The 17,753-nt window shown below is 35.5% G+C and overlaps 1 long non-coding RNA gene across 1 annotated transcript; it reads left to right on the top strand.

The window, feature by feature from the left end:
- The first annotated feature begins 15,085 nt into the window (after positions 1 to 15,085).
- Positions 15,086 to 17,434, top strand: LOC128209996 (uncharacterized). Its single transcript, XR_008257093.1, has 3 exons — positions 15,086 to 15,146; positions 16,170 to 16,261; positions 17,226 to 17,434. It is a non-coding gene; the product is annotated as an uncharacterized LOC128209996 (long non-coding RNA).
- Positions 17,435 to 17,753: the final 319 nt, after the last annotated feature.

The raw sequence follows: 17,753 nt of genomic DNA, 5'->3' as shown, positions 1-17,753 counted from the left end.
TTTTTTATTCATTATAACACGAAATGGACATCCAATGCTACCATGTGGAAGCTATTCAAAGGGACATAAGTTACTAGCTATTTTTAATAAAAACAAAAAAACACAACACGATTAATAACAACGTCGCTTTATATCAAATCTACCTGCAAAGGTCTATAATAATTGATCCAGTATTTTCTGAAGCGAGTAATTTAAAAAGCTCTATTTCCTGATCATTCGAATAATAAATATCACATTATCACGTCCAGATACTGGACAAACGCGTTTCCAGTTGTCCTATCTCGTCATCTACTTTGTCTGTTGGTACCGGAACATGGCTTTAATGAGGGAAAATATGTGTCTCCCAAACGTTATTTACAGGCTTGGCAAATAAGTCGTATTGCATTACTTCTTATACATTATCATCAATCAAGATCAAGATCATCGCATAACTGATAATACTGTGATAATGGTCAAACTTAGACGATCAAGGTTAACATTTTGCATGAACTTATTAGTTTTACAATTGATTAAAGTATCTTCAATACAACATAAATACATTTCATGTATAGTCTCTAAATCTATGAGTAAAAGCAGACCGTAATGATTCAATCTTATTACACTGGGTGCAAATGAGGTTCATGTAGGTTTTTTTATCATGATAACACTATATACTTGTACTAGTGGACATAATGACCGCACACGACTCGTTGTACATTTCTATTAATTACCACGTTGGTGAAAGAAGAAACAAAACAAAACATCTAGCAAAGAATTTAAAAAGGAAATATCAAAGTTAGCCAAATATTTTTAAGGTTATTCTTTACATCACTTAATATCGTTTTATAACAAAACTTCAATAGACCCCTTCAATGTCACCAACCGTATATGCGAAGACCCGTCGCTTTCTTGAATTTCAAGAAAGTAGTGGGTGTAGAACTTAAAGTAAGTTGTACATATCTTCCAGGGGCAAATCATGAGCTCAATATGACATGGAACATGCTATAACAGTAATAAGATAACCGTAGTAAATTTGAATGACTAACGTAGTAAATTTGAATGACTACCGTAGTAAATTTGAATGACTACCGTAGTAAATTTGAATGACTACCGTAGTAAATTTGAATGACTACCGTAGTAAATTTGTTATAAATTTGAATGGCTGCCGTAGTAAATTTGAATGCGTGCTTTGATGATATTATACTTTTTAATTTAGTAACTATTGATAAATGATTGGACAATTGTGAGGTTATGGTCATGTTAACTAGTTTTTTTTCCCTGGCTGTTCCAAGGAGGTCATCCAATCATTAAACGGTAAAGCAATTTTCATGAGGGTGTTGTTTGTTTGTGGTTGTTGTACTTGTGTATCTGGTGTAAGTTTGTTTTTTGTATTTGTGTATTTGGTGTTAATATGTTTTTATCTCTAGTTCATTGTCGTTTGGGCTTTGTATTGTGCCCTTAATCAGGTCTTTTTTGGAATTTCGACTACTTGACAGTTTTCATTGTAGTATTATACTTTTTAGTTTGTAATAATTGATAAATAGCAGTGCAAGTGTACGTTTATGTGTGTATTATTGTTTAAAACTCCTAGTGAACTCGTGTTTCACTGACTGTTACAAGGCGGTCAATGCATCATTTATTGATAACGCTGTTTTGTTTCGTGTGTGGTCAGTTTGTTGTGTTTGTACGTTTTTGTCTGTTGCTCAGTATCAGAGCCCTGACACTTAGTCTGGAGTTTCTTCCCCCAACACCATCGTTATCGTAAGCAGGGAACCAGACTACCTGACACTGTGCCCCTCAACAGGGATTATCGATGATTGTTTGACTACTTGGCTTGTCCCTGTAATTTGAATTGTATCATTGTAGTAGGCAGGGATGATATCAGACAGGTATGAATATTACGAGGACGACGGTAGAGAGAATATTAGACAATTGCTGACACTGAAATGCAATCATAGGTAGCCCTCTGATCGACAGACGGAAAACGCTCCAGAAATGACATCCTATATGTGAAACTTTGATCGTAATGGCATAATGAAGCTTGAAATAAGAACTCTCGGTTAACTGAATGAAAAAAGTAAAAGTAGAAAGGTCGGAATTTATATTATACGACTATACCCCAGCAGAGCTATTGAATACGTGTCTTCTTACGGTTGTAAGCGGACCGTGCACGAGAATTCCGATACATTGTATTTAGAAAGGCTATGATAAAAATCTAGTGTTTATCTTTCGGAAAAAAATGAATGTCACGTTTCCGTTAAATGTTGGGTTTACGAAAAATGCCGGAGGAAATGTCGATGATGGGCCCGGAAATGCTTTTGAGAAGGATGTATCACAGACTTCGGACGTTTTCTAAGATGGCAAGATGTCGGAAATCGCTATGGTCTGGTTAACTTTCAATCTGCTATAATTGTTCAGACTGCTCAGGTTTTTATGAGCTGAACTTTTTGATTATGCGGGACTTCTTTATCGTTCAGTTTTTTTAACAAGCTTTGTCCAAGCATTACAATAGTTTTAAAAAGAAACTTAATTTATGAACTGATGAAGGTAAACAGTTGTACGAAATTAGTTAAATTTAGAATGCCTGTGCATCCATGTATGCGGTTAGAGTGAAAATAATCTACAACTCTGTTACTAGCAAATTCAACCAATACCTACCTATCAGGTTAATTGCAACAGTATATTTCATGAAATAATTCTTAAAAAAAATGGTTTGTTCATTTTTAAATAGTTAAAATCAATCGCAACAATGTTTATTTTATTAAAATGATTCATAATTTGATAAGGACAATAAATAGATATACGGCATGATGCGAGGGTCCTCCATGCCAGCATCTGCCTTCATGTTGTTCATCATACTGTAGATAGAGTTAATCCCTATGGCACAATTCTTGAACCAGCAGAAATACTGAAATGGGATTTCAGGGTCCAGAAATTCCACAGGGTGCATTCATTTAGCTTAGTTGGTGGAATAAATTGAATACTTCTTGAATCCCCTTTTGACAAGCAAAATTCATACTACTCCAATTCAAATTAAAAAAAACTAATTTTATATCGCTGTTTGTTCTTTTAAATGTGTTTTTGTTAATGTTCTCAGACAGAAATTGGTACACATCTACGGTTTTGAACCAAACTTGCTCTACCTCATTTTCTTTCTGTTATTGTTCATTTTCAGGTTGTTGTTTTTTTGCATGTTAAAAGTTGTTGTTTATTTTCATCATTTCATTTTGTATAATTGTTTTTGTTTTTTTAATTCTGTGTTTAGAAAAAGTTATGCATAATAAAAATCAGCAAATTCTTCACTAAAAGCCGAATCGCTCATTGTGTAATTGTTGCACTTCAGACGACAACAAACGTGTAAACATGTATACTCTACTTGTTACATACATGTACTTTTTCAAGTTAAGAAAAACAACTCTTATAAAAGATGGAAAAACGTAGTTCCGAGATGTCTGCAGTGGAATGATTAAATGAAGTACTTTCCGATTGTAAAAGACTTCAGTTTTTTGGTCAAATGTACAGACTTCCGTGTCAATATTTAGCGAAGTAGACTAAGTAGAACAGTAGACTAATACGCTTTATCAACTTTGACAAACTGTAGGATTTGTTCCTGAAATTTATCGGTTGTGCCAAAATACGCTTTAGTCGATTATATAACGCATTATATAAATACTGGGCAATTTCCAGCTAAGTCTGAATAGAAAAAAAATAATAATAAAAGCGTGTTACTCCCAGCTAGACAAACTACTTTTGAACGAACCGTGAACGAAAATCGAGCAATGCAAAATATGATATCTTTAAATAATTGTTCGCCACTATGGATTATTGCAAGAAATAATCCCAAACTGCGACCAATCTGTAAGCATATTTCAAGTGATTTTGGACTATTTGTGTCACGCTCATATTAAAAAAAATTGGAAATGCTGTAATTTAAGGACAGACAATATTATTGTTCATCTGTTTTTTTAATGTCATGCGAGAGAAGAGTACCCTTAATCCCTCTGGGATACAATTTACAAACAGTGTGGGCACGACATTTTTAAGCCGATAATGATAATGATAGTACTGATCAATGTGTGTATATATTTTCACTCAGTACCGATATTTATGATGAAAGCTTTGTCAACTATCCTTTCACAGTTGCAAAAGTAAGACTGTTGCGGCGAGTGTAACTTTAGATAACTAAGTAGCTTCAAGAACGGTTTTCACTATAAACTGTCTTAATTTTTGTTTTGTTTAAGGCAACCTTAGTGTTTACTTTACAATTTTTGCTAGGCTTTTGTAATGTTCCCGGAATCACGTAGTCCGGAGTCCGGAAAATAAACATTTCTGTTTTAGTGAAATTTATAAACGTATTTGATTTTTACGAGTTCCGCTGTTACTTCTTTTGGATGATTTTGTGTTTTTAATATAAAAGTCATGGTTTTAGTATAAAATGTCTTAGCTTAGTTGTTATATCATAAATTGATACGAAAGAAGTTATATTCTTAATGGTTTTCTACTTTTTCTAACGATTTATGAACTTGACACCCCTAGTCTGTAATGTAAGTTATATAAAATGGTTTCACCTATAGGGTTTGTCACCTATAGTGTTTGCTATTCACTGATGCACGTTAAAGAACCAGAGTAGCTCTAACGAGGGTTACATTATATCTGTGCACTATGCTCCAAAAACCTAAAATGACTTATAATCTTAACGGAGGACTCGCCGAATGGGCAAAGCCCGAGTGCAAGTATAAAAAAGCTAACACCCCCCCCCCCTCTCGAATTGGTTAGTTTCTGCCTCGACGCCGATGTGAGAACATCACGTTAATATATAGGGAAGCTTTGAAGTACCTTTTTGTACGGTTAAGGGCGGGTTCTGAAGTATTGAAAACTAGGGGAGTTAAAGTGAAGCATTGCGCTACAGCTTTCAGGTTCGGACTTCCGTGGTTTTTTTAGCGATTCAGACAAAACAGGGTAAATGATTTGATTCTTCGTGAAAGCTATACAATTAGGATTGAGGGTTTCACTGATATATTGTGAGATTGGTTTATAAGCGTTTTGTATGCTGGTCCTGTTGAAGTTATAGCATATGTTTTGTAGTGTTTCTGTTTGTGCGTTCTTAGTTTTGAGGTAATTAAACATTGATTCTTGAACCATAATAATTATTTCTAATCATTTGGTTCTGTAAGCAATCATTGTTAATCGCGTGTACTCTCATACGCGCAGGATACAGAAGCTGGAAAAATCAGGTTGTACATTCGGTGTATCATCTTGTTGGTTGTCACTGGAGCTGTGATATGAGATACTTGAACCAACATTGTAATAACCACCGCCTGTGTCTCTCCCACCTGTGTTGTAATGTCCTGTCCCTGACAAAATATTCTTGTGAAATGAGTCCACTTTTACCTGTGCTCTCGTTTTAGTCTGTTTTCGTTTCCTTTGTCGTCTGAGCAAATATACCATTACAACAATAACGATCAGCAATATCACATATACGACTGGAACTGTTATCTCCACCAAATGAATCGAATTTGAAGACACCGACAATTCTTTAAATGAAACAGGAACATACATTTTTACACACAACAAATAGGACACTCTTATAAAAAGATCTTAAAATATTTCGGCCGCTCAGTTTTTAAAGTTAAAAAATGATCGGATACGCAATTCACTGTCAATCTTTTTCGAAATAAATGATGGAAACGGTTAACTGTTTGTGTTCTTACTAAGTTCATGAGTTTTTGAAAGATTTATTGCCCTTTCTTTATTTTACATTTAAAATTGATTTCTTCGCAACTCCTCTTACGTTTATGACTATATAGTGACACAGCGCATATTGTCAGGCTTTTGCAATTTTTACCTTTTTGAAAAAGTTATTGCCCTTTCTTAATTTTACGCATTTCTTATGTTTCCTAGAAATTACCCTTACCATTGATTGGCTTTCGTTACAAAAAATGACCCATGAGGCGGGGGATATAGCTGTCTGTGACCGCTCTTGTTTTTCTTCAGATTTATTAAAGGGGTCACTCCAACCAACGATCTTGCATAAATTATTTATATACATCTGCAGTTTTACAATGTCCCAAAAAATCGAAATGCCTTAATTATGGTGGCATATTACTGCCGTAAGATAACACTTAATTTTCGCGATAATTATCTAGCTAACTAGTTAATATTCGCGTTACGTTTTTGTTAAGACGAATATCACACGAATAAAAACAGGCAATTATATGCCACCATACTTAATAGCCTTGAGTTTAAAGCTGCACTCTCACAGATTTACCATTTTGACAACTTTTTATATATTTTTTTTGTCTTGGAACGAGCCAATTTATGCGAACATTCATGTAAACCAGTTAAATAAGACTGCTGACAAAATACTAGATTGCAGATTTTTATATTTAAGTTCAAAATATGATGTTTTATGCATTTTTCTTTTCGTTGGTAACGGTTTTAGTCATAAAACATTAATTTTGGAACGGAAATATGAAAATCAGCGATCTGATCTTTTGTTAGCAGTCTTTAATCATTGTTTTGCAGATATTTATGCAAAAATTTGCTTTAGCAACTCCAATATTTTCGAAAATTGGTTGGTACGAAACACATGCCAAATATACTTAATCGAACAGATACAACAAAAACCTGCAGCCGCAATGACAACAATACTTCTCACATGACCATGCATCTAGTTGAAGAAATGTGTTAAAGGTTCCGAAAGAATCCAAACAAAATCTTAATACATTGATCCGGTCCCATCAAACGACTGTGTTTGAGTTGTTTGTAAATTTATAATATGATCTAGTATCTCATACACAATCGATAATATAAACATCTGGCAGTTTAAATTTTCAAGTCTTAGTAAAATATGCGACAAAATGTTCAAATAAAAGCGTTATATTTGAATATCATATTAAAATGTCCTGACGTTGCAGTCCATTATTTCTTAGGACTATTTCTTGGACACACGTTCTACCATATTTGAAGTTGTACACATTCTTGAAGATGATCGCCAAGTTTCTGCTGGTTGTTGCCTTGGTCTGCCCGGCAGTCTCCGTCACCACTGCAGCGCCCAGTAAGTATTTTGCTTACAGTGAATGCATTCTGAACACCAAGTTTCTGCTCGCTGTTGCCTTGGTCTGCCCGGCAGTCTCCACCACCACTGCAGCGCCCAGTAAGTAGTTTGCTTACCAGTGGAAGTGCATCGCAAACAATATCCCCAATATAATTTCTAAGATGAAAACATGGTGGGGGTACGTTTATTAAATTCGACGCCAATGGACGGTCCATCGTTTGGCGTCGGTGCCAATGATTGTGTAAGTCTTAGTGAGTCACAGTGCAAAGACAGAAGGCGTGGTTAGTTTCCCCTATCAATCCCTCGACCCCAATAATGTTTTGCCTATTTATAGTCTGAAATCATGCATTCTGTTATACCAATATTGATGTAAAAAGTTCGTTCACACCCCCAATATCCGCTAATGGTCATACCATCTTTACTTAGGCAGTGAGGGGTTGGAAATGTCCCAATGAACCGCCAATCTTAAATTAGAAATTCTTAGAAATTAATTATGTTGCACATGCGAAAATAGATCTTTTCCTCAATATGACCTTCATTTTACCACACGTAAAGTTCATTTTTATCTGAAAAATAAGTGAAAACAATCACATTATTTTTAACTTACTTCTATACATCTAAGAGAGTCGAACCCCATTGGAACGAACTCATGGGGACCGGCGAAAATACCTCGAGCCTCGGAAAAATCGAGCCAAGCAGGAATGCTTACCTTCAGTATAAAGAAATCGGTCGTTTACAGCATCCAATTAAAGCCTAAGAGGAGTTCGAGCCAAGCGAGTTCGAGCCAACGGGGTTCGTCTGAAATGTACAATTTATGCAATTATGTGGTACAGTCGTTGTTACGATAGCAACATTTGCAGCAACGTGTTAATCGTACTGCCGAATATTTATACAGGATTAAAGAGGGTCACGTGCTCGTTTCTTGGAGACCTCTCTTGTATGATCCGTTGCAGAATTGTGGACAGACACTCACAGGCAGGCTCGTGTGACCGTCATCACATCTGCCACTGCACATCGGAGCCTTTGTCTACCCTAAGGTACGTTTAAGGTTAAAGTAGTTGCTAAATGAATTATGACCATTAATCAAATCATGATACGATAGTCTGTCGCTGCAGATCGGTGGCCAAATACATGTTAATGTATATCAAGGATCTGTCACTAGTCGTCATAAATACACAATTTTTATTCAACGACTTCAGGAAATTTGTTAGGAAGCGAGCATCGGACAAGATTATTAATATCTACCATTCACAGGTTGAATTCAACTGTTGTTTTCCGGCAAATTGCAGGTTCCATAGTTCATTTTTCAGTTTGCCAATCAATGCTTGAAAGGAGGTGAAATAAAATGATATGTCGTTGTTGTTTTTAAATTGTTAATCCATGGTGTTATTTTCTATCCTTTTCCGAAGAATCGATAATGATTTCGGGACGAGTGGCACTTATCTACCCACTCTCCCAATTTGATATCATATTAAAATGTCCTGACGTTGCAGTCCATTATTTCTTAGGACTATTTCTTGGACACACGTTCTACCATATTTGAAGTTGTACACATTCTTGAAGATGATCGCCAAGTTTCTGTTGGTTGTTGCCTTGGTCTGCCCGGCAGTCTCCGTCACCACTGCAGCGCCCAGTAAGTATTTTGCTTACAGTGAATGCATTCTGAACACCAAGTTTCTGCTCGCTGTTGCCTTGGTCTGCCCGGCAGTCTCCACCACCACTGCAGCGCCCAGTAAGTAGTTTGCTTACCAGTGGAAGTGCATCGCAAACAATATCCCCAATATAATTTCTAAGATGAAAACATGCTGGGGGTACGTTTATTAAATTCGACGCCAATGGACGGTCCATCGTTTGGCGTCGGTGCCAATGATTGTGTAAGTCTTAGTGAGTCACAGTGCAAAGACAGAAGGCGTGGTTAGTTTCCCCTATCAATCCCTTGACCCCAATAATGTTTTGCCTATTTATAGTCTGAAATCATGCATTCTGTTATACCAATATTGATGTAAAAAGTTCGTTCACACCCCCAATATCCGCTAATGGTCATACCATCTTTACTTAGGCAGTGAGGGGTTGGAAATGTCCCAATGAACCGCCAATCTTAAATTAGAAATTCTTAGAAATTAATTATGTTGCACATGCGAAAATAGATCTTTTCCTCAATATGACCTTCATTTTACCACACGTAAAGTTCATTTTTATCTGAAAAATAAGTGAAAACAATCACATTATTTTTAACTTACTTCTATACATCTAAGAGAGTCGAACCCCATTGGAACGAACTCATGGGGACCGGCGAAAATACCTCGAGCCTCGGAAAAATCGAGCCAAGCAGGAATGCTTACCTTCAGTATAAAGAAATCGGTCGTTTACAGCATCCAATTAAAGCCTAAGAGGAGTTCGAGCCAAGCGAGTTCGAGCCAACGGGGTTCGTCTGAAATGTACAATTTATGCAATTATGTGGTACAGTCGTTGTTACGATAGCAACATTTGCAGCAACGTGTTAATCGTACTGCCGAATATTTATACAGGATTAAAGAGGGTCACGTGCTCGTTTCTTGGAGACCTCTCTTGTATGATCCGTTGCAGAATTGTGGACAGACACTCACAGGCAGGCTCGTGTGACCGTCATCACATCTGCCACTGCACATCGGAGCCTTTGTCTACCCTAAGGTACGTTAAAGGTTAAAGTAGTTGCTAAATGAATTATGACCATTAATCAAATCATGATACGATAGTCTGTCGCTGCAGATCGGTGGCCAAATACATGTTAATGTATATCAAGGATCTGTCACTAGTCGTCATAAATACACAATTTTTATTCAACGACTTCAGGAAATTTGTTAGGAAGCGAGCATCGGACAAGATTATTAATATCTACCATTCACAGGTTGAATTCAACTGTTGTTTTCCGGCAAATTGCAGGTTCCATAGTTCATTTTTCAGTTTGCCAATCAATGCTTGAAAGGAGGTGAAATAAAATGATATGTCGTTGTTGTTTTTAAATTGTTAATCCATGGTATTATGTTCTATCCTTTTCCGAAGAATCGATAGTGATTTCGGGACGAGTGGCACTTATCTACCCACTCTCCCAATTTGATAACCTATAGATTGTAAGTATCTTCCATCCCCGAGAGTGTTTGATAGGTTCATCCCGACCCGAGCGTAGGGTGTTTTGCGGAAACGATGTTAACCGATTTTCCAAAAAACACCATGCGCGAGGGTTAAACAAAATTAAGTAAAATGTACTTTTTGCTGGAACTCTTTTGTGCGTAGTGAAAATAAATGCGTATGGATATGTGATAATTCGTGGTTGTCATGGATATTCGCGCAGTGATTCAGATTATGTTAATATTCAAATCGGTCTTGAAATAGTTCTGAGGAGAGTGCAGCTTTATTTCTTAAATGGTGCGTGAAAACGTTTTTATGGTGCTATTTGAAGCGAGAAATAATTAATTAGCATTCTAATTTTTGCCACAAGACAAGATTTCGATGATGCTACAAACGCCAGGCTTCAACATGGGAGGTAATCACAACGTGATGACCATTAAAAATTGAGTTCCATACGGGTACTTGTTTTATCTTTGCTCGTAAGCAAGATAAGAATTACTAGCATGGTTTAATTTTGGGATCTACTTCTCTGAGGTGGGAGAAACATGTTTTGAGGATTTAACTGTAGACATGATACGGATGATGTTTGTCTTTTTTTAGAACAGGAGGTTCACTGCCTTCAGATGAAACGTATGTGTCAAGTGGAGGAAGTTTTGAGTGATGTGTCCTGTTTCCTGTGTCATTTTTTGTCATTTCGACATTTTTTATGCTTTCCTGTAACGCCACAACTCTGAACCCATTTTTGCTGTAATTCCATTTCAAAGTATAACAAATTATATCCACATACACTTAAACATAACTATGTTAAGCTAGTTAGTTATACAGTTTGTTTTAGATAAATGATATTTTTAAAACATGTGTTCATTGTTTACAACATGAAGGTTTACAACCGTAAGCTTCATAACAAGATGGCACTGTCTAGCAACTGCCTATATTTTTACTGAAGAAACATTTAGCCAAAGGGTCAAAAAGGTATTTGATCTGATATCGTTAAAGTAAAAGCAAACACACTAGCACGGCACTATCCAATTGAGCTAGCCAGGCGATTGTTACTTACATACACTGACTACACTTCTCCCCATTAACTAATTCAGTGTGTGTATACCACGTGATAAATGACGTCATATATGCTACGTCGGAGGCAATATTTTGCTTAAAATGAGGACTTAAATCAAAATAACTTTTTTTTTACTACACCATTTTAAATAAAACGAAGGGCAGTCCATGCCGCTTAAAGAGCCCCGTCTTCGTTTGATAAGGTAAATAGTTTAATCAAACACTTCGACAAACCTGTTCCCACACTTATGTTTTGACAGTGCTCCGTCAGACGGCCATATTGTAAAAAGGTTTGTCGAAGTGTTTGAAGAAACTACACTCTCAATCAAAATCTAGTAAAAGACCGAAGGCGGGGCTCCTTAAGAGGCGATGACTGCGCTATGTTTTATTTTAAATGGTAAACAAAAGGGAAGTTATTTTTGTTTTAAGTCTTCATTCGAAGAAAAATATTGCCTTCCGACGTAGCATTTATCACGTAATTTATCAAGTGGTATGCACACACTGTAATTAGGCCGACCCTTGTCATCCTTGCCCTTTACTTTTGATACGAGTAGGGATTAAAGTGAACAATACCTCTCACAAATGTACATTGGTCATTACGTGGAGGGGTATTTATTTATAACCAATAACATTTTTCCTATCTGCTATATCTATATTTTCCAAAGATAAACATTTGAATGGTCTATAAATTTGGGTATTTACCTAAATCACACATTGTTTCAATACGGAATAAAAACACAGCAATCTATGACAAGGTGACTACGTCTTACGACATTTAACAATAATATTAGGTATCATGATGACTGTATAAGTTCCTTCTATCAGAGAGACAGGGATAACAGTAATGGAAAATACTGGACAATGCTCTGACATCGAGTGTCTTCGCTTGGTTTATTGTTTTGCAAATTCTCTGTAAATAAGATTTTTTATCTGTAAATCGTATTTCGATGGTTTGTGTTTTTGATCAATTCTGACATTTGCTTTTACGTTACCTACGTACATGCACTTAGTATGTATAATTACTTAATCTAATGTTTAGTTCCTTAATATCATATTATTTAAGTATTTCACAGACTTCAAACAAGTATAGTGTTGAAAACCAGGAATCAATGCTGAACAGAAGTTGTCTTGTCAATCTATGGTCTTGTTTTTCGCCGTTTACCTAAGTTTACCTTTTTAGCTCGCGGATCATATTTTCCACCTAAAGGAATGTGTCATTCTTGTAAACTTAGGTAAACGGCGAAATTATAGAGGAACCCAAATACATACCCGGACTCAACAGTACAAGGATGTCGCCTTGCACCTATCCTTATGAAAATCATTCCAATTTTTCGATTACGTTAATGGACCACAAACTGGCATAAGTCCACCACTAACCAACGTTACTTCCACCACTTCACCTCGTAACGATTGGACAAGATGATATTTTTACAATAATACTTACATGCAACTTATCGCAGAAGACATTTTGACTTAAAAGTTGGAAAAGTAGGTTTTATCAAAAAGTTGGACAAGCTCAGGGTCTGGAAAGCCTACTACAATAGACAATCTGAAATTAAAATGTCCCCGGGGAGAACGCCTACTTCTCCATATACATGTATAGTGACCCCCTTCACTTCTGCGGTTGAACGACCTTTCAGGAACTGGCGTAGCTCAACGTAGGCACCATATGCCGGGTATTCATATACATATTTTTTTATAACGCTGTCACATACGTCGGAAATCACTCCTATATATGCATGTGTATTTTGAAATATAAATTTTAAAGGGAAGTATCCCCCTTGTGTGTGTTTTTCTTTAATCTTAATTAAAGAGTATTTTTAATTCCAATCCTAAATTAGGACCCGTTCAAACATTCACCCGATGATATGGTAATCAATGCATAGAGTTAATTGTCAGTAAAACACTTCAAATCATTTGGGAATTAATGTTCGCGGTATAATTGATGAAAATCGTTACAGTTTAATTAAAGCTGTAAAGCAATGTATTTTCAAAATGAGTTGTACGGATTTTTCAAAAAGAGCTATAAGTATAAAATACTTATTTTTTTTCTTGTACTAATAATAAAAACAACTATTCAAAATCTTGTGAAATTCGATTTTTCTTCGATTCGTGTTGGCACTTCTTTAAATACTTTTAAGGGCTGTGCATAAAGATGCCTTATGACGGACCAGGAAGTTACATCGGTACCAATCGTAACAACTCGACCATCTCCGGCAAGCTCCGAGATAGCTATTTCCTGGCCGAGGTGTTCCGATCGTATCGGTACATGAAATCATCCGGGGGTTTCCATGAATAATAATTGCTCGGTTCTATTATGATTGTCTGATGAAAAATTAGGATTTTTGATGATGTTTTTCGTAATGATTGCATATAAAATATGAATTATTGATAATTTGCTTAAATACTGTTAATTCAAGTACATTGTGTAAATAATATTTTGTCTTAGTTGAAGATCATATTGTTAACAAGATGCACGTGTACTTTAATGGGTTAGCTTCGTAAATTAAAGGTATTATTATTATTTTAATTGTTATTTTTGTTATTATTATTGTTATTATTATAATTGTTATTATTATTATTATTATTATTTTTATTTTTTGTATTGTTATTTTTTGTATTATTATTTTCTTTATAATTATTATTATTATTATTATTATTACACGATTATTTTTACAAGCTGTTATGAATCGCTATCAATGCCGCGTTTTGAAAAAGAAACAAAGTATTTATCGGTACTGGCTGAGAGGCGAAGATAACTCCCATAAGTCATCTACTTAAAAGGAAACCTGTCACAATTTGGTCGTCATCATCAATAAGAAATCTCCACTACCACGGTATCATGTGACCCAAGCCGGATTTTTTGTTGTCCGGGCTTTGAACTAAAATGCCGCGGGTACTCCGAATTCTCGGATTTGGCGTCGCACCGGCACCGGCAAACTTGCTTAAGCACCGAATCCACTTAATTTTAGACTAGGAAAGAAAAAAAGAAAATACCGGCCATTACTATTATTTGATACATAACGTGTTGCCATATGATAATGGCTATTAACTTTTTCAGTAAATAAGGAAATTAAATGGTTACATACGATCCACAATCGAAATATATAGTGAGCGTAAAACAAAACAAATACAAATGTATAGCACAATTTGACCTTGGATTATGTGACATTACTTAACCTTCGTGGACTTAACTGGTTATTACAATTTGTTTACCACCTTTAAAATCGACAACCAGTAATTATGATATACATCAACCTAAAAATGCGACATCCAAAGAGACCCACACAAAGGTTGTTTAGGGAAGATTAGTAAGTGATAAGTGTCTGTTCGTGTTAAAGCTGCACTCTCACAGATTGAACGTTTTGACAACTTTTTTTATTTTTTTGTCTTGGAACGAGCCAATTTTTGCAAAATTCCATGGAAACCAGTTATATAAGACTGCTGACAAAAAAAGGATCGCAGATTTTTACATTTTAGTTAAATAAATGATGTTTTATGCATTTTTCTTAAACTGTTAGTAACGGTTTAAGCCATAAAACATTAATTTTCGAACGGAAATATGAAAATCAGCGATCTGATCTTTTGTCAGCAGTCTTTAATCATTGTTTTGCAGATATTTATGCAAAAATTTGCTCTTTCCAAGACAAAAAATAAAAACAGTTGTAAAAATGGTATATCTGTGAGAGCGCAGCTTTAAGGTGTTTTATTATAAGAAACGTAGTACCCTCGTTTTGTAAATATGTTGTTATTGTAAATAGTTTTATTACATTTGTTTCCTTATTTCCAATTATAAGCGACTTGTTTTAAAATCATATGTCCAAAACATGTCCATATATGGAAATAAACCAATAAGAAAAGGGAGCTTGCAAACCTATAACAACTCATCTGTCCATGATCTTGCTAACCTTAGCCTTCATAACACGTGGATAACTACTAGTATCAGGTACACTTTTTATTTTACATATTTAATGATTCACTCTTACTCCCAAATAAGATTAAACACAATAAATAATATTGTTTTAATATAACAGAAAGGATGAATATATGTCGAAAACAATGGTTCTTACAAAAGATACCGAGTTTAATTTGAATGAAATGAGCATAAAACACGGTATTTCAACCTTATGAGACTATAGTAGATCACAGTAAATCTTTTAGCATTCACCAATCATTTAATTTTTTGCGTTTTCAGCTATAAAATACACGGTTACAAATTTGCTATCAGTAATTAATATTTTCCATAAATGCATTATTTACTACGTAGTTTGAAGGTTTATCGGTTAAAATTGATGTTTGTTATACATGTGTATGTATTAATTTTGAATGAGAGTGTCACTTTAATGACTTTTTTTTGGGGGGGGGGGAGTGGGGGTGGATTGATAACTTTTATAATTTCGTTCATGCTAACATCACATATACTAACAAAATAAGCATTTTATTTTTTAAAAAGGAGTACCTCTGTGATATTTTCTTGGTCCTTACACGGATACGTGTTAGTATGCCGAACTCGACGTGACACAGGACCTCAGAAAAGCGTCCCACCATAAAATACTCTATATAAGATCATGCTGAAAACATTAATTTAATATCAACAATTTTATTATGGATAATTGGTGAATAACGATTTATTGATGTGGATATGTATTCAAATGTAATCATTAATTAAATCATTAATTAAAAATAAGTGTATTATTATGATATAATTATTGTCTTGTTTAAGCAAGGTTTCAATGGAACACATATATTATTTCACACACGAAAACCAATACGACGTTTGCTTTTTATTTTATTGCAGTTTAAATTGGCATTAAAAAACATACGTGCCATTTTGTATACAAAAGCATTACAATTGAATTACAATTTCAAATTCCGACATTCTCGATCATTTCTTTAGGTTTTAGGTTGATGTAACTATCATTATTATTTTGGTCCCTGTATGTTTTATGGTTTTTGTTCCATATTGAAGTTGTAAATCCTCTGCAAGATGAACGCCAAGTTTCTGCTCGTTGTTGCCTTGGTCTGCCTGGCAGTCTCCACCACCACTGCAGCGCCTCTTAAGTATTTTGCTTATCCTGAAATTTCCTCGTAAACACTATCCGCATATAATATAATTTCGAAGATGAAAATATGGTTGGGGGGAAGTTCGTTTATTTTATATGACACCAACGGACCATCAATTGGCGTCGGTCACAGTGAAAGCATTAAGTCTTAGTGAGGCACAGTGCAAAGACAGAATGTAACGCTAGTTAGAGACCCATTCGGCGAGTGCTCCGTTAAGATTTTTAGTCATTTTAGTGTTTTTTTTTAGCATAGTGCACAGACAGAATGTAACCATGGTTAAAGTTACCCTGGTTCTTAAACGTGCACCAGTGTATAGCACTGCCACACGGGACCCCCATTTAACGTCCCTCCCGGAAGACATTTAGTATTTTTAGTGATGCGACGGGGAATCGAACCTGCGGCCTCTGGATTGATAGTCAAGTGTGTAAGCACTAGATGTAACCACGGATCCGCCACCTTTACAGTGCACCTCTATATAGCAGTTAGATAGGCGAACGGGACTCCCGTTAAACGTCCCTCCCGGAAGACGGTTAAGTATTTTAGTGGTAAGGCAGGCTTGAACCTGAAGCGGCGCCATGGTATTGGTACCCATACCTCTCCCCGACTCCAATAATTTACTGGATAATTTATGTCTAATAAGATGCATACTGTATTGATGTACTTATATTATTATTCCAATAATAGTATCAAAATTGTTCATTGCCACCCCCTTAATCTGCAAATGGCCATACAATATTTACTCCGGGAGCAAGGTGTTGGAAATGTCCCCTCGTTTCAGAAAAACACCCTACGCATGGATTCGGATGGACATATCCTACACTCTCACCCATAGAAGATACTTATAATCTAGCCATGTACATAACATATAATAGCATATAACACATTATACCGGGATTTGTAACAATGTTCCTTCAAGTATTTTACTGTATACATAATAAGGATGTTGTATGTCTATTTTCAGACCAGGAGGAGGGCCTTCAGATTCTAATGGAGAATTAAATTGATGTTTCCAGTGTCACTTTTTATAAGTCTGACATACTTCCCTGTAAAGCCACAAATCTGAACTCTTTTTTGCTTTAATTCCATTTCAATTTATGATATTTTATCTTGACATACACTTTAACATAACTATGTTGACCAGGTTGTTATAAATAAATGCTCTTCATTATACATTTGTTCATTGTTTACACCATGTAGGTTTACAACCGTAAACTTCATAACACGATGACACTGTCTAGCAACTGTCTACATTTTGACTGTAGAAACATTTAGCCAAGGGGTCAATAAAAGGGTTAACAACAATATGATGCATTCAAAGCCAATTTGTATTTTTAGCCATGTCCTTAAAGGCCAAGTTTAAGCCTTCTATAAGTGCCCCCCCAAGAAAAACAACAACAAACAAACGTGTATTTGTACACAGCCTCTGTTAATTGATCTTAATCTAATTGCTTAAATGTCTTATCAGATCTCCGATCTGAGTATCCTGCTA

This window comes from Mya arenaria, chromosome 11 (assembly GCF_026914265.1).
Source record: "Mya arenaria isolate MELC-2E11 chromosome 11, ASM2691426v1".
In the NCBI taxonomy this organism is placed as follows: Eukaryota; Metazoa; Mollusca; class Bivalvia; order Myida; family Myidae; genus Mya; species Mya arenaria.
The sequence above is the reverse complement of the archived record's forward strand: the minus strand, read 5'-3'. Positions and strand labels throughout refer to the sequence as shown.